The following is a 22,256-nucleotide window of genomic DNA, read 5'->3' on the forward strand; positions in this document are numbered from 1 at the left end:
GGGGCCCTAACTTCTATATCGAGGGTCACAGAATTCCACCGCCAACCCGTTGATAAGGCGTTTCACCCCTTTTTACTTTCTTCTATATCTAATACATAGAAGAAAGTATTGGATTCGTGCAAATTTTCGAATTTCGAATTTTGACAGATTCGAACGTTTTGAGGTGTGCTGAGTCCATTTCGACTATTTTTGGAAAATGTCTGTCCGTCTCTGTGTGTGTGTGTGTGTGTGTGTCCGTGTGTGTGTCACGTCTGTGTGTGACCAGTTTTTGTGGCCGCTCTACAGCAAAAACTACCGCATGAAATCGAACGAAATTTGGTACACATATGTGCCCCTATGTGAACTTGTGCCCATTGGTTTTTGGTGCAAATTCCTACAAGGGGGATGGAGCAATGGGACGTTTTTTGAGTTAAGCGTGCTTCCTATTCCTCAGGAAGTAACTGGCGGAATCAAACAAAATTTGGTCCATATGTTGCCATTAACAGGAACAGGTGCTGATTCAATTTTGGTGTTAATAACTCAAACGGGGGTTGAGCTATAGAACGTTTTTTGTCGTCAATTGTAACTGCTGTATCTCAAGAAATAATGAACGGAATCAAAGAAAAATTTATCGACAAGTAGCCCCTAGAAGGTATAAGTGCTGATTCTATTTTGGTGTCAATAGCTGAAAAAAGGGTGGCGTAATCTATTGTTCTTTTTTTTTTTTTTTATTGTGAGTGCCGTATCTCAAGAAGTAATGCTACGTTCTATATGAAATTTGGAGTAAATATGAATCCATATGTAAAGAGGCGCTGGTTCAATTTTGCCGTCAATCGCTCCATGGGGGGCTATATTTTTTAATTTTTATTTGTGTGACTAAAAATAGTTTAAAATTGCAACAATGAGAAAGATAAATCGTAATATACTGTCGTCTGCGTTTATCTCGTGATTTTAATTGTATGGAAGTGATGCATATTGACCGATCCCAAGCGGTAATTCTGTAATCCACGCTATGGCTTGGTTTCTTCCATGCTCGATAGATGGCGCCACTACTTTTTCATGATTTTTTTTTTGCTTTCTTTTTAAAAATGTCTTGTGTCTTTTGAAGTTTTAACCATGGATAGCTTACCATCCGGCTTTACTTATTCAAATATTAATATTACAAACGATCAAAACGAAAATTTAAATTACAGAGTAAAAGAAATCACTGATAAAAATGCTGCAAATGTAAGTTTTACATTTTTTTTTCTTAATTTAATTGCGGATAATCCCGAAAAAAAAATGTTATCAAAGGGACAGAACAGCCGATTTACATTATTGGAATTTAAAAAAAATGTGAAAATTCATTTGCCTAAAGGTTTAACGTTGTAATTAATAATTTAATCAACGGTCTAATTGATACAACTATATCAATTAGATAACATTATATGCAGTATTCGGGGGGGGGGGGGGGGAGTACATATATATAGTGTGAAATGTAAGTCAGAACAGCTTTTTTACAAAGTACTCCAATAGGCTTTCTAGTTTATTTATTTATTTATGCATAAACACACATATATTATTATTGCAAAACACACACGCATATATATATATATATGCCAATGATTTTTCTTTTTGGTGGTGGGGGTGTGATCGCTTCCTTTGGGGGGGGGGGGGGACACATTCACCCTTAGTTTTATTTACCCATGTTTTGTAGCATTTTTTAAAATTAATTTTCTGTTTAGTTTGTTCTTTAACTTTTGTTGTTTTTTCCACCAGTACTTACATGTTCTTTACTAAATTGCTATGTTGGGCCTTTTTTGGTTAAAGATTTTTTTAGATTGTATTTGTGTTTCAATAAAAATTGAATTAATTTCTCTTTTGAATCGCTTATACAGATTTAACTTAAATATGCTTGTTAATTTTATACACAGAACTGGTTACATCAACCGATTCCGATCCGCCAATATCAACTAATTCCGATCCGCCGGTCGAAATGCGATCCGAAAACTGCTGGAAACGACAGTCCGTTTTGGAAAATTATAAGCAATTTTTTACTTTAACTTTTTGATCGCCAGAAAAAAAGTCTTTGTTCAGTAGAAATATTTTTCTAAACAATCGGGACCGAACCCCATTCGGATAATTAGAACAAGAAAATGTTCTATTTAAACAAAATAATTGAGTGTATGTGATGTTACTTAGTTGTAAAATATTTTATTGAAAATGAAATAATAAAGTAAAATTGCAAAACTAAGGAATAATTATTTGAAAATGGGACTGATATTACACCAAAAAAAAAAATTATAATTTAAAAATGAATAAATAGAAAAATGAAATAAAAATGAATTATAAAAAAAGTTGTAAACAAATTTTCAGAACTTATAAAAAATCCCCCCTGGAATCTGAAGTAACGGGGGACATTCCCCCCTAGAAATTGAACCCTATTTCAAACCCTGTTATATATACATTTAATTGAAAGTAACTTGTCTTTGTATTGTAATTGTCAATTTAGCAGTGCGTCCTGTATGCTTTGAAGGACCATCCCCAGAAACTCTTCTGTCTGTCTTATGCACACAGCGATAGCTGATTTTGTATTTATTAAATCTCCCTGATTTCGGATATGTTGTTGCAACACGCCAAGTACTTTTTGTATCTTCACTGTGTTGCTGTAACCAGTTCTGTGTATAAAATTAACAAGCATATTTAAGTTAAATCTGTATAAGCCAATCAAAAGAGAAGTTAATTCAATTTTTATTAAAACACAAATACAATCTAAAAAATCTTTAACCAAAAAAGGCCGAACATAGCAATTAAGTAAAGAACATGTAAGTACTGGTGGAAAAAACAACAAAACTTAAAGAACAAACTAAACAGAAAATTAATTTTAAAAAATGCTACAAAACATGGGTAAATAAAACTAAGGGTGAATGTGTCCCCCCCCCCCCCAAAAAAAGGAAGCGATCACACCCCCACCACCACCAAAAAAAAATCATTGCCATATATATATATATATATGTGTGTGTCTTTGTGTTTTTCAATAAAAAAAAATTAATAAATAAATAAATAAAAATAAATAAATAAAAAACTAGAAAGCCTATTGGAGTACTTTTGTAAAAGAGCTGTTCTGACTTACATTTCACGCTATATATATGTACTCTCCCCCCCCCCCCCCCCCGAATACTGCATATAAAGTTATCTAATTGATACAGTTGTATCAATTAGACCGTTGATTAAATTATTAATTACAACGTTAAACCTTTAGGCACATGAATTTTCACATTTTTTTTAAAATTCCAATAATTTAAATCAGCTGTTCTGTCCCTTTAATAACATCTTTTTTTTTCGGGATTATCCGCAATTAAATTAAGAAAAAAAAATTTAAAACCCACATTTGCAGCATTTTCATCAGTGATTTCTTTTACTCTAAGTTAAATTTTCGTTTTGATCGTTTGTAATATTAATATTTGAATAAGTAAAGCCGGATGGTAAGCTATCCATGGTTAAAACTTCAAAAGACACAAGACATTTTTAAAAAGAAAGCAAAAAAAATCATGAAAAAGTAGTGGCGCCATCTATCGAGCATGGAAGAAACCAAGCCATAGCGTGGATTACAGAATTACCGCTTGGGATCGGTCAATATGCGGAAGTGATCGGAAATATTATCTCAATGATTTAAAATTGTTAACTGTTGCCATCTTGCGTTTATTAACAAATAAATGTTTGTAATTATTTCAAGCAAGGCTTTTAAAAAAATTTTAAATTTTCATTCTTTGCTTTGCTTTTGAGATAAATCAGGGATTGCGATGGTCGTCAAGTTTTGGTATATGTAATTTTGTGTTTGTGGGGAATATTGCTTCCTCGTCAAGCATGGGGAGGGATCAGAATTATAAGAAAGATATAGATGAAATTTTCGTGATGGCAACAACATACTAGTTTGACTTCGTCGTCGCTCCGGAAACGTTGGCCATCAAAGTGTTGGTGTTTCTTAAACTTATTAAACAAGTGGTAATAACTAGACTCGAGCTCCAGACTGCAATCAAGAACGGATTGGTTTGTTGACTCATGTTCCACTCTGGCGGTGGATTTCTGTGACACTCGATACAGAAGTTAGGGCATTGTCGACAAATAATGCACAGAAAAAGATGGCGATTATGTACAAAAATAGAGAAACATTTTTTCTTTCCAACGATGTAAGGTTCAATGAGAATAGACAGTGCTGTATATTTGTAAAATAAATAGGAACATTGCTTTTGGATCGACCCTCGTATAGACCCTCGTTTTACGCGGGTGTTATGTTCCACAGAAATAACGCGTAAATTGAGACCTAATACTAGTGTTAAAGTAGAGGTTTAGGTAACAGAATACTTCATTCCAGTGGTGCCTAATTATATAATATTATTAAGTTTAATGTGTACTTATATCGACTTTTATGCACAACATGCATAAAGAAAACAAATCAATTTCGTATTTTATTTATATAAAGAGAAGCTGGCTATGATAGTCTTAGTCATTAAGAATTTTTCTCTGTAATTCTTTGCAGAGCATTAACGCATCCATAATCACTTGCGTCATTTCAATGATAGAATCGTCCTTCACAAAAAAAAAATCAGAAAAATAATTTTTATTGTCTAGGAATGGGTCAAAATTTTCAATGTGAACGTTTTTGGTTGTGCGTCACCGGCGTCGGTGTCCTCGTTGGTTTTGGCCTCCTTTGTCACTCTTAAAAGATCTCCTTCCAGTGAGTTCTGAACTGTGTGAGTTGAATGACTTTACTTCTGGAAAGAGCTCTGGAACCAATCGCATAAAATGCCTCCAATGGTCCAAACTTGATTATTAGCACGCCAAAATGCAGTTGATTACGCATAATCTGCAGTCTTTAGGAGTTTGTATTTCAAAAGAGGGGAGAATTTTATCTGTTTGCATTGTCGCATCCGCGTATAACCGAAACTCATCCGCGTAAAATAAAATAAAGGTGTCAAATCTTAAACCGCGTATAGCCGAAACCGCGTAAAATGAACCCGCGTAAAACGAGGGTCTTCTGTATTAAAACTGGGCCAGTTCAAACAACTACACCGTCACCCACCCCTTAAATATCGCTGCCTTAAATTTGAATTTTTATCGTTTTGTCACCAACTGATTTCTATCTGATCAATTTGATTTTTGAACTCCAGAATTTGTTAATAAAGTTAAGCATGAAGCTAACTACCACGTGTTCTTTTAAAGAGTGATGATCCCCTTTAATTTTTATTAAGTAACACATAAAATACACGACCAGCTCAGTTATTCCATCCCAGGACTGCAATTTCGTGCTTTTTAGGACTCATCAGCCCTGAATAGGAAATAACTAAGCTGGAGGCGGAAAACCTCTTAAAGGAGCCAAGAGAGTCAAACAAACTGGCAGCTAATGCAGAATTAACACACCAGACGAGTGACCGCAGCAATGATTCCGATTCCGAGTCACAACTGACTACAACTGTATTTATGTCGAGGACTGTATACTAAGTGCCTTGCCTCCATTATTTTTTATACCGATAGATGGCAGCACCATCACCGGATCGTACAGTTAATGAGAATTTAGAACTAGTCCAGGAGCTAATAGCTACCTGGTGCTAGCACCCCCAGAGGTATCGTTTCACTTGGAGGACATTGTGACCACGAGCATATTTAATGTCGCCCAGTCCCCTGTAATGACGACGGTGGATCTTCGATCATCGAAGTTCGAACTCAGGACCCTCCGGCCCCGAATCCGACACTCTACCGATCGGGCTACCACGGCCCCACCGCAGCAATGGTGCGGTTCAACTCAAAGAATAAAGGCAAAGCTAGGTATTTTGCAGTAAGTTACCGCCCTAAGTCAGGGCTAAGGCAGAAATACATGAAATACACCACCAGCTCAGTTATTCAATCCGAGGAAAGCAGTTTCGTATTTTTTAGCACTCATCAGCCCGGAATATGAGTATTTTATAATAAAATACATTGATTCCAACTTCATGTACTAACTGTAATTTTCAAAAGAAATTTTGAATTTGTTTGTTATGAAAAAAAAAGAAAGCTATCTTGAAATTCACTTTGCCCTCATTCACCTACATTTTTTTAGAAATAGAACAAAAATTGAAAATATGTGTATGATTTAATTGAATAGAAAACAATTAAGGTAATATATATATATATATATAAAAAATATGAAGTCCAATCTCTCAAGGCAATGGTATCTCATAGTGTCTATTTGAACTTTATCGAAAATTGAGGGGGGCAGGCAACAAGACAATTCGGTATTGAAAGGGGGAGGGGACAGGTATAAAGAGTTTTGAAACCACTGAGTTACAGATATATTTCTCAAAAATATTGCACTTTTTCAGCAATAGAAACACCACTCAAAAATATATTATTCCTGCAGTTTCGCAATGAATGTTGTGATGTGCACAAAAATGCCCGATAAGCCATTTCCCCCTGCAATTCGCTTCCTTGAATTCGACGCTCAGATGACGTCAGCTGACAGTGCATCACGTTTTCGGAACGGTTTTCATGCCTCCTTCGGAAGTTCGAACTGCAGGTGGCATCGTTAAAAAAACAGCGTATTCCGGCAACAAACACCTTTGAGGAAAGTCTGTATCAAAAGCTTTATCAAAGTTAGTATTTTGAGCACGCCGATGGAAGATATAGTAGGGGAAACCCTCGGTGGAGTGACGTCAATTAAACTCGTAAAAAATCGAAGAAAAAAAATTCATTGTAGATTTGACCTTCTTTTTTTTTACTCTAAAAAGGCAACGAGTTGCCATTCAATGTGTAACAATTCTGGAAAATAAGCATAAATGGTCGTAATTTATGCGAGAATTTAGTAATTCTTAAGAAGTATACCATTTTGTCTAAGTTGTGGTTATGAATGATAATTCAAATACCTGTGTCGTTTGGAATGTGAAGCTAAGTAGAAACTGGTTTGATGTCAACTAAATTTGAAAGGAGAGGAAAGGGTGGATAAAAAGAGTTTTACATGAAAAAGAAAAAAAAAATCGAACGAATATAACTTCTACATTTTATAAACTCTTATTCCACGTTTTTGGCTAGAGATCTGTCCATAAATGGTGTCACATTGTTTCACAACATATCGGACCCCCCCCCCCCACATCATCACAAAGTGTCACACTTTACCTCACCCCATTCCCTCCCTCCCTTTGTCACACTATTATATGAACATATTTTTACAAAAAATGTTTCTTTTTATTCCTCCCCTTCAGAGCGTAACAACTTCTGGACGAGATTAAAAAACATAAGCAGGACCAACATTGCCAGGCCCGGATGTGTACCTGCAGACCCCGCAGTGCGGGGGGGGGGGGGTGTAAGGCAGGGGCGGCATTTCAACATTTCATTTGGGGGGTCGAGTTTTTTAAACATGAATTTTCTCAGTGTGGAATAAAATGCGAGTACATTTTTTTTAAGTAAGGTTATTAAAGAAATTCAAATTTTAATATCCACATTTTTAATTTATTTTATAGTCAGCTATAACAGAAAAGATCTTGATACTACCGTTTCTAAAGTAAATTTTTAATGTACGATTTTTGGAATCCAGAAGAAGAGGAAATCTTGGTACTATATTCCGTCAATATCCAGCGGCATGCTCTTGGCAGTATAGCTGAAGATGAAAGTCTCGCTTGTCCCATCATGCACCAAAAAAAAAAAAAAAAAAAAAAATCTCTAACCTTCTGAGACACGAAAATGATCTTTCACAGTTAGCTGAGTTGATTGGAATCGGTAAAAAAATAATTGAAGCTACAAAGTTACGTTAGAAAACGCATCTTTAAAATTTTTCTCTTTAAAAGAAAAAATCATGCAAGTTTAAAATTTGTGCTCTAGTCTTCATTTTTCATCATTGAAGTACACTGGCTCTTCGCAAAACAATTCTTTTTGATTCGTTCAACAACTTTTACTTGTAACTGAAATATTTTATTTATCTTGTTCACTAACCTGCACATATAATATTGAACTTAGATTTATCACTAAATCTTGTGTTAATTTCATTAGAAACTGAATGAATCTATTATTTGATACAAAATATTGAGTCAATCATTTGACTTTGCATCATCATGTGGATTTTTGTCACTTATTTATTTATTTATTTTTTAATATGTCCAATAAATCCAAATTAACAAGAAGTTCTTAATAGGAGCTCGATCAAGAGTTCTAGCTTTAACTTTTGAAGACCATTTTGTACCTCATCCAGCAAAAGCATCTGTTGATGCACGAATTGTTTTCAAAAATAGCGTGTCTTTTGTAAGAAGTTTCCATGAAAGTATACAATATATTGAACTGCTCAAATATGCCTCTTAACAGGAGGATCAATGTTCACTCACTAACTGAACGTATATTTAAAATATGAGCTCAACAATGAACTCAAAATACCAAGAAACTTCTCGTAAAAATCGGGCCAGTCACACTGCACTGCCCTTTCACATTGGAAGCAGAAGCATCATCTTAACACTGCACTTACAAGTACAATGAGGCATTTAAACCATATGAGGAAATTTCTTCTTTAGTTGAAATAAACTTATTCTCCATCTATTTTTTTATTATGAAAGTTCTGAAAATGATTCATGAATTTCAAAGTTTTTATCCAAATAGCGAAAAACACTTGCTCGTGGCTGGACAGGTCTCGAGTTTCATCAACTTTTACTAAAGATCATCTGCAGATTTTTTTTTTTTAACTTCCTATTGCATATGATCACTGATTTGCGCGTTAGGTAAATTGAATTTCCTGATTTCTTAATATTCTGCGCAAAATATTTGGGGGTGCAACCGCCCCCTCTTGCTCCCCCTATTTGCCGCCCCTGGTGTAAGGGGCCCAACGCACACTGGGGCAAGTGTATGGAGAGGTTGGACATTTCAGTAAAACCAATTTCTACTTGACAATTTGATCATATTTTATTATTTACCATGTGAAAATAATAAAATATTTCATAATTAATGCAAAATGAAGCAAGTAATTAACAATTAAAACCAAATTTCATAGAAATATGAAACATTAGTTTTTCTAATTTCCATTTCATCATCTTCAAGCAAATTCTTCACTTCTTGTGGCATTTCTTGTTGCAAATTGCAAGTCTTCGGTCATAAGATTTGAAATCAGAGGATCAGTATTGATTAATAAATTGTTAAAAATGCATCCCCATTGTTATCCCTATTGTTATTAAACTGATTCCCTGAGGAATTTAATGGAACGAGTTTTCAATAAAAAGTAAACAAACTGAAAAATGTAAAAATGTTTACTTTTGTCTTTAACTGTCAGTACCTTTAGAGTTGGCAGGTTTAAGCAAGAACTGAAACCGTATTATAAAAGCTTTAATTATCTACAATGTATGGAATTTAAGAGTTTTGTTAGCGATTTTCGTAATTCAAAAATGCATTCAAAACACTTTGAAAATTTTCTGCAAAATTTTCCCTTTTTCTAAGATACGTTTTTGGATGTTTTTGTTATTTATTTGGGACGTATAAAGCACAGCACAGCATTAAATTTGTTAAGTTCTTAAACAAGTCACCTATTTACTAAATTATCTACTAACGCAGCAGCAAGTTAAGTCCAAGGTATTATCTTCGGTTAATAATGTTAAAAGCTAGTTAGTTTAGTGGGAATATGTTCCTAGTTTATCAATACAACAGTAAACATGCAATATTAAATGGTTTAATTTTCCACCCAATGTCCAAAATTACTATATGGTCGCCCCACGGTGTGACGGTCCAAGAAATTGAAACTAAAAATTGAAAAACTAGTAGTAAGACATAGTATTAACTTGCAACACTGCTGGCCCCTGAAGAGGGGCCCAACAGATTTTGCTGCAATGAGGCCGAGGATTTATAGATTTGGGCCTGCTAGTTGTGAACAAGGGCCCTGCCCTGAGGGGGCGGGACTCGGAATCAGAGTATATACGGTTTATGGGATCTGGGGGGATCGGGGACCAAACTGTGACAAGGGGCCCGCCTTTGCTCTCGGTGGCCCTTATCATAAACAAAGGCATGAGGGTATCTCTAAACAAGAAGAGGAAGCCTGTGGAAGGCAAAACATGTCAAGAGAATCTGACGTATTTTTTCTAAAATTTAACAGTGTTATCTTTTAAGATAACGTTTTGTAACGAGAAATAAAACATGTTTATATAGTCATACGCTCAGCACCAGAATTTCTTTCAGCAGTCTGCAACGTAGATCAAAAAAAAAAAAAAAAAAATGCTGAAAAACATCATCATTAGATTAGTAATCGTAAAACGTAAATCGTGCACCAAAAATGCTAAAAAAACAAGATGCAAATACAAGTACACCTGTGAATAATATACTAGAAAATACGATACAATTCTTCATGAGCTGAAATTAAAGATTTTTTTCCCTTTAAAAATTTTAGGTTTTTCTCTTCCAGGAATAAGAAATAATAATCTGTAGGCTTTCATTAAAATCTGCGAAGCACATCGCAGCGTCGCTGTTTCTGCTACTGTGGTCAGGCGTATTACTAAATCATGTAGAAATGTTTGAATTTAGCCTTATGACTTTCGCTAAAAGCTTTAACTGGCGTTGAAAATTTATCAGTAATTAAATTTGAAAGAATGCAATTGGAAGAAATCGAAGTTTCAAAAACTGACTTAAATAAAGACCCAAAAAATTTAATGAACCTTATCAATGCAAAAGGAAAATGGGACCCTGATATCACTGTCAAAAATTCAGCACTTATAAGTCTTTAACGTTAGATTAAAATTCGTATGATTATCCTCATAGATGAGACAGTGAGAAGCAAAGGAATGTAAGTGGACATTTTCAAGTTATGAGTAAAACGCGTTTAAAGATAACATCCTAGGTAGGCTATCGTTGATTTTGTTCCCTTCTAAATCACGCTCTACAACAGAACCTACCAGGGCTACATGTACTATATCTTGCCCCAAGGCAGAGGAGAGGTTCCCCCTACTATTTGTACTAGTTATATTTAAATTTGTAATTTTGCCACTTACATCCCTTTGCTTCTCACTACCTCACATATATTTAGGGCATTCAACAAGCAAGTTACACTTGTTTCCCCATAGATGGCAGCATCCCGTAACAAGAAGGAAACGTGCGTAGACGATACTTTAGTTCCACAGCTTTCCAACCTCAGCAATTTCATTCGGATAGTTTGAATCGTTTCTGCGTAGTACGAGAAAAAAATGGCGTGGCAACTGGAAACGTACTCCAGTGTTGAAGTCCGCGGAACAGTACGTTTTTTGTCGGCAAAACAATGAAAAATAAGCGACGTGGAAAGTTAAGCAAAGGTGTTGTCCTCTCTTGCACGACAATGCAAATCCTCACAAGGCGTGCACAACACAGGATTTGCTTCGCAGTTTTGGATGGGAGGTCTGGCAGCATTCACCCTACAGTCCTGATCTGGCGCCCTGTGACTTCTACGCGTTCGGCAAACTCAAGGAACATTTGGGTGGAAGAGAATTTACCAGCGGTCACCAGTTTCAGACAGCTGTTCGAAGATGGCTCAAGGACCAGGGAGCGGAATTCTATAGTCAGAGCATCGATTGATTAATGCTACGGTCTGACGAATGTTTGCAACAACTGGGAGGTTTTGTAGTAAAATAGAGTGATGTATCTGTGTCATATTGTGTTGTAGCACACTTCTCAATAAAGTGTTTTTTGACCATAATTGTTCGAGTGTAACTTACTTTTTGAACGCCCCTAATATAAGAACGAATGATAACACTGACGTCATCAACAATGAAACTCGCGCCACGGCATAATGATTTGATAATACGTGTATTTTGGTAATGTTTGACATACAGGGAAATGCATTATTTTGAGAAGGCTGAACTGGATCCGGTAACTTAACTGTTTTACTGGTAAGACAGTCATTTTAGGGGAATGAAGAAACGTAAAAATGGTCAACAATGAACGCTGTCTACTGGAGTTTATGGTTAATCTATTGAAGTTAGTTCAATATTTCAGCTGTAAAAATATCACCTAACAAGTATTTGCTTCGTTAAAATGTAGAAGAGTAGAAGCAATTTTCATTCGTCATACCTTGATGGGCGGCTTTCTAGTAATAAACAATAATGAAAGTTTACTCTGAAATTTGAGTGCAATAAAAAAAAATTACGCGTAGAAATCTTGTATGATACAATATATCCCCAAAATTCAGAACAACTAAATCAGCTGAAAATGTAAATGAAATTGGTTGGAGCTATTTTACAGTTGACATAAAATTTTCAAATAGGATCGTTCACTAATCCTATCTTTTTCCCGAAATCACTATAAATGGATTGTTGACGCCATTAGTCCGGACTGCAATATCCGGAGTAATTTAACGAACTCTGCGCAGTTGTAACAAAGTTTCTAGCTTCAAAGAACGATTTGTTTTCTTTAATTCCGTATTTCCAACAAACATTAAAATGAATATCTTGTTTACTTAAATCTGTGCTGAAAATAATAGTGAAATAAATTGGCAATCTTACTCCGAATTTAAAACCTTTCGTTTTAATTACAACCAAAAAAAAAAAAAGAAATGCTTCAAAATTCGTCCATTTTTACAATTATAGAATAATAACGAGAAAATTCTAAAAGTTACATCAGATGCGGATCTGTACCAAGTTGACTTTTACTCTTTATGTACAAAGTAAGAGAGGAAGTACATTAAATTCACAAAAAATTTCAACCTAGATTTTCATTCTAATCACCTTTAATCAATTTTCTTTAGCTTGTTTTTGTAACGTCGGTATGTACATATGTAAGAATATGTGGACGAAAGAGTTTTTTATTTTTTTATTTTTAATTTTGATCATCGTCGAGTCTGTTTTTAAAAGAGTTTTATCGTGACGAACGTACGTACTCACTTAACTGAAAAGACAATAGCGGTCCTAGTTCTTGCAAGCCCCCCCCCCTTTTTTTTTTGTTTTTATAAAAAAAAATGCCAGAGAAATCATCACTCAGCATATTATTTATAAATAAGATATATTTTTTCTAATAAACGCATATTAAAATCGTTGAGTTATATTTTCTGCCCAATTAAAGTTAGTAAAATACTTTTTCTTTGTATAATCTAATGTAGGCAAACGAGTTTCTCAGAATATCTCGGCGAATATCGCTTACTCCTTGTAAAAGAAGAGAGAAGGAATTTCTCACGCATTAACTTCTTAAATTTTAAGTTTCTTGATTTGATCAGAAAAGCATATCTTTATGTGAAGGAAAAACTTTAGGAACCATTTTCTCCCCTGTATGTCAACCAAAAAGACACTTGAAAAACAGACGCTAATTAAAGGAGTTTTTTTTTAGTGAAACGCAGTTTTGTCCCAAGTAGCTTTTTCTACGCCGTTCGTTTTTTTTTTTTTTCTTTTCCCCCAAAATTGATAAGCTTGGAAAACCCATAAAAAATGTCAAACAAAGTTTTTCACAAAGAGTCGAAGTTCCAGTTGTCTAAATTAACTAGAAAAAAAAAGTTAAATAGATAGAAAAACTCACAATTTGCAAATTTGACTTTTAGAAACATGAAACATTAGTTTAAATGATTTTCGTTTGAAATCCTACATCGCTATTTCTACAAAAATTATTTATCCTAGAGCGCTTTTTGGTATTGTTGAAAATCTTGTAAAAAGCATCCCCTGAGTTATTTTCCCCGTAAACGTGCGGAAACTCGAAGGGCCTATAAATTGACTAGAATAAAGAGCTAGAAGCAATTTTCAGTAACCAAAAATTTATTGAGCAATCACGATATTGTCCTCACTTGACCGTCTTTGATGTCCGGTTCCTTTTTCAGCTTGAACCAGGGGCCTCTGCAGCACCACCACCCACCAGCCTCTGCAGGCGCGGCTCCTCTGGTCCTTAGCTATCTGCTTCTCCTGGTCGGAGGCGTCCATGTCCTACACACAGGCATGCTCACAGACTCACACATACGACTTCACACACATACACTCACACACGCCTATGTGCATACACAAAGGTCTACGCACACACACACACAACTATGCATAAGTAACCGCCCAGGAGGAGGGGCAGGCTTGGGGGGGGGGAGGACAGGGGCCGTTTCTAGAAACAATAACTCCAATGAGTAGAGTCCTGTCGCAGTTCGTGATTGCGAAAAACATAATTTGAGTTCAAAATTTCAAAATTCAAATTAATTTTTTAAATTTTTGTATCTTATGTTTTGTACAAGATAGTTAGCATGAAGAAGTTGCTGAACAAAATTATGTTGCCATTTCTCCCTTGAGCGTTAGGAAATAAAATTCTTGCATTCGTTTTCGTTCTTGAGGATTTGTTGGCAACCACGGGCATTAAAAATATACCCCTTTTGAATATGTTTTCACGACTTCAATATTTAATCAGTCACTGTTTTTTTTGGGGGGGGGGAACGGGAGGGGACTTATAGTTCCAATTAGATCAATGTCAATTTCTAATAAATAAATAAAAACTTTTACCCATATTATCCAATTCTCATTTCACCCGAAATTTTATGAATTAAATGCAATTTTTCTTTCCTGTCCCCCGCCCCCTTGGAGGTCATAGTCAGTCGAATGTATATAATGTATAACTGAGAAACCACTAGTCCAACCGGTGCTAAAATACCGTCTTCGCTAAATGGATATAAGTGGTTGGATCAATGACTACAGAGATAAACATTTTTGACTTGAGAATCATAACGTTAAAACTGAAATGTACAGTGAAATCCCGTTACCTTACAACGAACTCCAAGGGACCGATAAAAATATTACGTTGCAACGGAACATTCGCTGTAACGGAAAAACTTCATTCTTATAAAAGTGTTAAATTTGTAAATTTACACTCTAACATAATTAAATCTGCAACATTTGCCGTTACTAAAGATCTACAATATAACTATAAACACATTTAGGGTCATTCCATGCGAAATGAGCAAAATTCGCAAAAAAGTGGTGGCCGCATGGTAACAGATTTTTATGAAATTTGGTATACAGGTTCCTTTTATGCCTATATAAAAATAGCTAAAATATTTTTGCTTAAATTTTTTTATTTAAATAGTTACATGCGATTGAAAATTGGTCAAATTGAAAGCATTCTCATAGATGCTAAATGTTGCACTTTTGAAGGCTTGTGTCTTATTAACTATTTAATGAAAACATAAAAGTTACATGTTTTTAACCGACTTCAAAAAGGAGGCGGTTATCAATTCATACCGTATGTATGTTTTTTTTTTTTTTTTTGTTTGTCCACTCATAGCGTCTCACCTAGTGAACCGATTTTGATGATTCTTTTTTTAATGGATAGGGGATGGCTCAACTTAGGTCCCATTACTTTGTTTGACCATTAGAAAAAAAGTTATGGGCAAAACACAGGAAAATTTCCCTATTAAATGATTAAAATGATATTGTAGCGAAGTTCGCACTCTTTATCCGTGGATAACGGTGGCTCAGTGGTAGAATTCTCGCCTCCCACACGGGCGACCCGGGTTCAAATCCCGACTAGCACAAAGTGAATTTTACTTAAATTTCGTTTCTACTGTTTCCCGTATTTTCTCGAATGTTCTATTAATTTCTGTATCTTTCCAAGTCTGGAAAGTTCCAGCACTTTCTCAAGTTCTATATAAGGAGATGTAATGTTCATTCGTGGTTCTGAATAAAGATCTCGAGTTGAGACTAACGAGTATTTGCTTCATTTGGCTTTCACATTGTCTTCGCTATCTTCATCTACGCGACAATATGAAACTCATTGTTATAAAAGTTTGGTGCCATATAACAGTAGGTAACATTAATAGTAATTGTAATGATAATTTTGAATAAAGGCTTTTCTAAAGCAATACAGTGATATAGAGCCGAACTTCTTACTAGGTAACTTCTTACTTTTACTGAAATATCTGCATTTACACTAAAAAGAATGAAATAAAAAAATTTTGAAAAAAAAAAAAAAAATAGAACCGACTTCAAAATTGCTCTAAAAAGTGAAAAATAATTTTATTCTTTAAACACCATCGATAATACTTTTAAACATAATTTTTGAAGTTGGCGCAAAACAAAAAGTAAAATCCATTGTAACCATGCTTCGTTCATATTTTTATCAAAAAATCATCCAAAGTTAGGAACGAAACATTTATATCGTTACTCAAATATGCTGTCATCAATGCGTAATGCACGTGGTAGTGAAGAAACTGGACCTGGTTAAATTTATACTTGTAGTTGAGTTATGGCTGTGAATGATTTTATCTATCGTTTTTGCGCCAACTTCAAAAATTATGTTTAAAAGTATTATCGATGGTGTTTAAAGAATAAAATTATTTTTCACTTTTTAGAGCAATTTTGAAGTCGGTTCTATTTTTTTTTTTTTTTTCAAATTTTTTTTATTGCAATCTATGGAGTAGGGTAATCAATCTGATATCAGTAAAATTTTCAAAGTTATTATAGTTAACTTTTAACCGAGTTTCAAATACTGAAAATATTTCAATTTTCTCATAATTAAGCATTTTATTTTTCCATCTCAATCTTTAAGGAATGCATTAGCTTTGATGAAATTAATACCCAATAATGTGCTAAGTATCATAAAAGAAATACCTTACTTTTGAAGTTGTATTTTAACTCATTTGTCTTCAAAATCAGTTTTAAACTTTGTGACATTTTGTAAAATGATGATTTTCCCCTTCACGTACACACAAAAATTCAAATAAGGGAAAATTCAGACAACTTTAAAAATTTTCAAGAATATAGAGCTGTGTTTCTATTATTTGCTTGAAGAAACTCGAAATTGGTATTTGATTTCCAAACGTGAAATAAAATTCAGAAAAATAGCATTTTCTTTCTGTTTTATGGGTCAATCCATACAGGTTCGACGGATGGTTGCGCTCGACCATTTTTAATTCTTTTGAAATTCATATCCCTAAAAGCTGCATATGAAAGATGTTTAAAACCTCTTTTATTTTTTCTCTCAACTTTGATATTTTAAAGGTCATCAAAAGTGATTTTCGTAGTCAAAAATGGGACTTTTAGACCTTTGCATTTTGGCCAAAATCTATTTGAATAACATTTATGACAGTTAATTTAACGCTTTGATGTTAAAGTGCATAAGTTGATAGTCTTACATGCTGAGTTACGTAGCTATACGTTAATAATTAAAATAATGGCAACAGGTTAAAGTTCAAGACCAAATGTAAAAATTTTACTCATTTCAAAGGGGGGGGGGGTCTCACGTAGGGGACGGAAACACAAAATGAAATACGGCAAAAACTAATCACTGGAACCATGCTAAAAAGAATATGTAACTGTTGCTGTGTGTTTGTGTACCCTTTATAGATTACAGCCCCTCAAAATTCGGAAAAATGACAAAAATGACATTTTTAGACACCCCTATAAATCAAAAGGGGATTGAATTAAAAATAAAATTTCCTGGCCAATTGAATATTCCATTCAAGTACTATACATGTTATACTTATTGTTTTTTGTATTTGGTTTGTAAAAAAAGATACAGGTCTTTGAAATTAAGCAATTTCGCTAGTCAATTCACACACTAAAAGAGAAATAAAAAGTGTAAAAACTTCATGGCACCTTCTTAAATTACGTATATTGTGCCCTATAAAATACATTATACGGAAAAAACATATTGTAATTTTCAAAATAATTATTTTAATTAAATAACTTAGAAATATTGGACATGAATGAGTAGTTTATACTGTGTGGAACCTTTATGGATTGATCCTTATGTGAAATTACGAGAATTCAAAGAACTAGATAAACGACTAAATGATACAAAAGCGAGTAAAATTGACATTTATTTCAATTTAAAAAATGTACATTTCAGCATATAACATAACATAACCATGCTTTTGAGACCATTACATAAACATGCTTTTGAGAAAATGAAACACGAAAGAAATGGTTAGTTTTGCTAAACTTACAAAATAAAAAGAAGTAACTAATGAAATTTTACCTTAGTTCAAGTTACTCTAGTAACAAAAATACGCTGATACCAATGATTAAAATTTAGTAGCATCTAAAAGACACTTCAATATATTATGTAAAAAAAATTGAGTAAATTTAGAGCATTCCCTCATTTTCAAAAAAACATCTGAAATAGAGGAAAAAATGAAATTTTTGGAAATTTTCCATTTTTTTTAAGTACAATTTCGTCATCAAGAAATTCAAAAACAGTTACTAAATTAGAGCAGATAGTTTGTTATAGATAGTTTTTCAATCTGAACAATTTTTACTGTTATTTTTTCATTAAAAGAGCTAGAAGAGTGATTTAAAATCTGAAGTAAATGGGCAAAATTTCAATCTTTGTTAAAATCTCAGATTCAAAAAAAGATCCGAGTAAATTTTACTTTGCGTTTTCTCAATAGAGATTTGTTTATAGAATGCGGAAATATTTATTTTTTAAGTGTACGTTTATAACTTATGGAATTATTGAGTCACAAACTGGCAGCAATGAACTCTGAAAATTTAGGCTTTGCGTAAGCATCAACTTCTAATTTCAATAACAATGCAACAAACAGTTTTTCAACTTTCATACTTTGCATTCCCTCATAGATATGCATGGTTTACCTAAATAAAAATTTTCATTGAAATCTGTGACATGTCAGCCACAGCTGATTTGCTCATTTCGCATGGAATGACCCATTAGTATTTATTCTGAAAAACAAAGGAAAATATTGAACACTGACCTCTTATTCATTGGTTGTCTTCTTCTGTACAAGAGATTTGGTGTCAGAGGACTTTATAAAAGATTCTTATTGATGAATGTCATTCAGTGGTGTAGCTAGTTTTTGCCGCCCGGGGCGGTCCCTCTATTTGCCGCCCTTTCATTAAGATGTATCTAATACATTAAACCGTCAAAAATTATTGAACAAATTGAAAACTTCATTCAAGGAAAAAAAGGGAAACTAATTTAATCCATGTTCTTCCTACATAAAGGTGAGGGGGGGAGGGATGTTACGCGCCTATCTCGGAGAATTTTTTTTAAATTTACATCAAATATCGCAGTTAAGAGTAACGTTTAGGTTATGGAGTTCTCTCCCGAATCTTCATCAAAACTGAAGTCAATTTTAGCTTTTGGTGACGTTAGGAAGACAGGTTCTTTTCTCGAATATTTTCCAAAATTTACGTTTTAAAAATACAATTCAAGTCTGTCTTAGTGGACGTTAAGGGAATGAGGAAGGTTCAGGGGCTTACTCCGGAAATATTTCAACTTTGAACACTGAGAAGAGCAGTTGTAGTCGCAACAAAACCTTACATTTCGAAGGGTTTTTTTTTCTTTGCCTCCAGTAATAGATTTAAAGTATGATTTTTTATTTCCGCTCCAAAGGTGCTATATCGCAGCCCCTAAAAATATGCCGCCCGGGGCAGACCACCCCCTCCGCCTCACCCTAGCTACGTCACTTATGCCCTTTGTGAATTTGTAGGGAGCCTCATGTTTGGCGCAGAAATCAACTTTGCATGGAAAGTTTATGTGTCACACATGAGCTTACGTTTCAGTATGAGCGGACTTCCACATTGAATGGCTTTGTTTCATAAGTACAAACAGAGTGTCCACGTTATGACTTGTGAAAGTCATTTTTTAATTTCCGAAAACAGTATTTTAGTAAAAAATATTCACACTTACGTTGAGAAAAAAATTTCGTTGTGATGAATTTTAGAAAAAAAATGCTTTGTGAAAACGAGATATTTTACACTATCTTAATCAGTTTTAAAACGGGACTGAACGTTTTGTTCGTTGTGACGGATATTTCGTTGTATCAATATTTGTTGTAACAGGATTTCGCTCTTTTTAATAAAATTACGAATGAGCTTCGCCAGCTTGGCGACAACTAGTAATACTTATTTTATCAGATCAGGATCTATAAAATTTGGGCCCCCTGTCCTGCAAAAAATCAGCAGGGCCCCTGACCGTCTACTGGATTGCTATGCTCTTCCCCCCTCCAACTTGCTTCTAAACAAAGGTTTTTTAAACGAGTGATTGTTATGTTTTAACTGCTTCAGTATTTTTACTTAAATTTTGAATTCCTTAGTTTTTATGTGTTTATTCATTTAGTGTCATTTTAAGGGTTTTATCTTGTTTAAGCGCTTCTGGATAAGCATGTGAGTTTTTAATTCCTGATTTTCAGGTTCTTATTAATACGATTTCTTTAATATTATGATCTCAATAAAATGATTTCTCATTTTATTGCTAAGTTGTAGTGTCAGCAGGGCAATTCCATGAAACTAGAGACATCATTGTATCAGAAGTTTTTTTCTTTCATATGAGGAAAAAAGACTATTCTAATAAAACTATGAGAAAAAAAAGTATAAACGCATTTTTTCTAAGTTTTATAGGCAAATTTTGACAAAACTACTCAGTGCCCATGTGTCGTTGTATTAGCGGCTCTAAAAGTTTATCTTTTTTTTTTCACTTAGGAAATTATGTCTAAAATATTATTTTTTTAATTGAAATTTAGTTAAATAGGAAGATAGTACACTAACAAAGAAACTTTAAACTGTTATAGTTGTCTAGTAATATTTTTTTAAAAAATAGGTTCATACTCTAATGTAACATCAGTCACAAAATTGTATAAAAGTTTGCATTGCTTAAACAAAAACAAACCCAAGTTTATAAAAAGTCATATTCTCTTCATTTATGATGAGATCTTTAATATTAACCCCTTAAATATTTAGAAATATTGTAGTTGAATTTATGTATTTATAACTTATTTAAAATACGTAACATCAGTCACAGTAAAATCAGTCACATTTCTCTTTCTGTTAATAAACCTCAAACAAATTGCACAAATGGCATTGACTGCTGCAGAAAGGCAAAAAAGGAGGCGAGTTCAATTAATAAATAAAGGAAAATTTGAAAATTACAAAAAGTAAAACAAAGTAGAAGCTAAAAAGAGCGGATGATAAGAAATAAAATAATTTTAAAAAATCTAGCATAATTACCAAAGTTAGTTCAGAATAAAACTAAAAAGAGAAATTAGGTGAAGAAGTAGAATAAGAGTAGAACAAATTTAAAGTATTGAAGTCTCAGGTTTGAAACAGCAGCTGCATTATCCCTCTTTAAAATAATGAAATCTTGATAAAATCTGTTAGTCATTCAAAGCGCTCTTTGTCATATCTTCACACAAAAAAAAAAAAAAAAAAAAAAAAAAAAAAAAAAAAAAAAAAAACGCAGCTGTAAAAAAAAAAAAAAAAAAATCTAATATGAAATTTGACAAACAAATACTCTTAGTTCTCCAAGTATTACATTTCAATAAAAGTGCTACATCATCGATACAGAAATATTTCTAAGTGTCACAGCTTCATGGAAATTTCGGAGCTATCATGATCCGACTTCCACAGTCATGTTATAAAGAGTTATATTTGAGTAATGCTTTTTTTTTTTTTAAAAAATTCAGAAGCTGCAGCAGGTATTTAGCAACAACACTTTTTTTTACGTTAAAGGGAGGAATCACTTCCAGCAGAAAATGTTTCAAAATTGTTAGCTGCAACTGGAGAACAGGTTGTTGGAGAATATGACAAAACATTGTAATGTCATTGTAATAAGTTAGAGGCATTGAAAATGAAAACTAGGAGTATTTAGTAATTGTCAAGATTCAAGCAGAAAAACATTGGAAACTGTCTGTCAATGTGGATGAAATTTATTATTCACATGAGAAAGTAACAAAATATTTAGCGCAGACTTTTTATTTTTTGAAATACATTAAAAATATAACTTTTAAAACTTTATAAATGTACTTTTCTTGTAATTTAATTACAATTTTACAATTATAAAAAAAACATATCCTAATTTTATTTTCAAGGAGAAATAATATATATATGTGTGTGTTGGTTATTAATTCATTATTAAAAAAGATATAACTTAAATACGTATCAAACGAAATGACCTACATCCACTTGATAGAAAGTTAATGCACTAACATTTATGTACCTACCCAGATACAGAAATACTTGCTGATTTAAACAGTCCTTGCTAAAACAAACTCATTTTTGTAGTTTATATTTTTTGACTTAAATAAAATATTAAATAGTAAAAACTTCAGTAAGTTTTCTTTTTTTTCTCCACACATCTTGAGCAATGCGTTGAGCCTGAGTTCTACATGGAATTTTCGTAGGCTGTCTTAGACACAGGACAGTGTAATTTGCTGTCTCTGCTGGAAGAAGAACTTCAGCATTCTGCATGGAATTTCGAGTAGAGGATGAATTGGATGAGTGCTCTCTAGCTCTGATTCCTCTGACAACGAATATTTGACAAGGCATATGTTTCAATTGCGTAACAGCATTATCGAAAACTCTTTTATGTTCCTGTGTTGTCACTTGGCAACTAGAAGATTCTTTAAGCATTTTTAAACTTTACGACAA

This window comes from Uloborus diversus, chromosome 6, assembly GCF_026930045.1.
Source record: "Uloborus diversus isolate 005 chromosome 6, Udiv.v.3.1, whole genome shotgun sequence".
In the NCBI taxonomy this organism is placed as follows: domain Eukaryota; kingdom Metazoa; phylum Arthropoda; class Arachnida; order Araneae; family Uloboridae; genus Uloborus; species Uloborus diversus.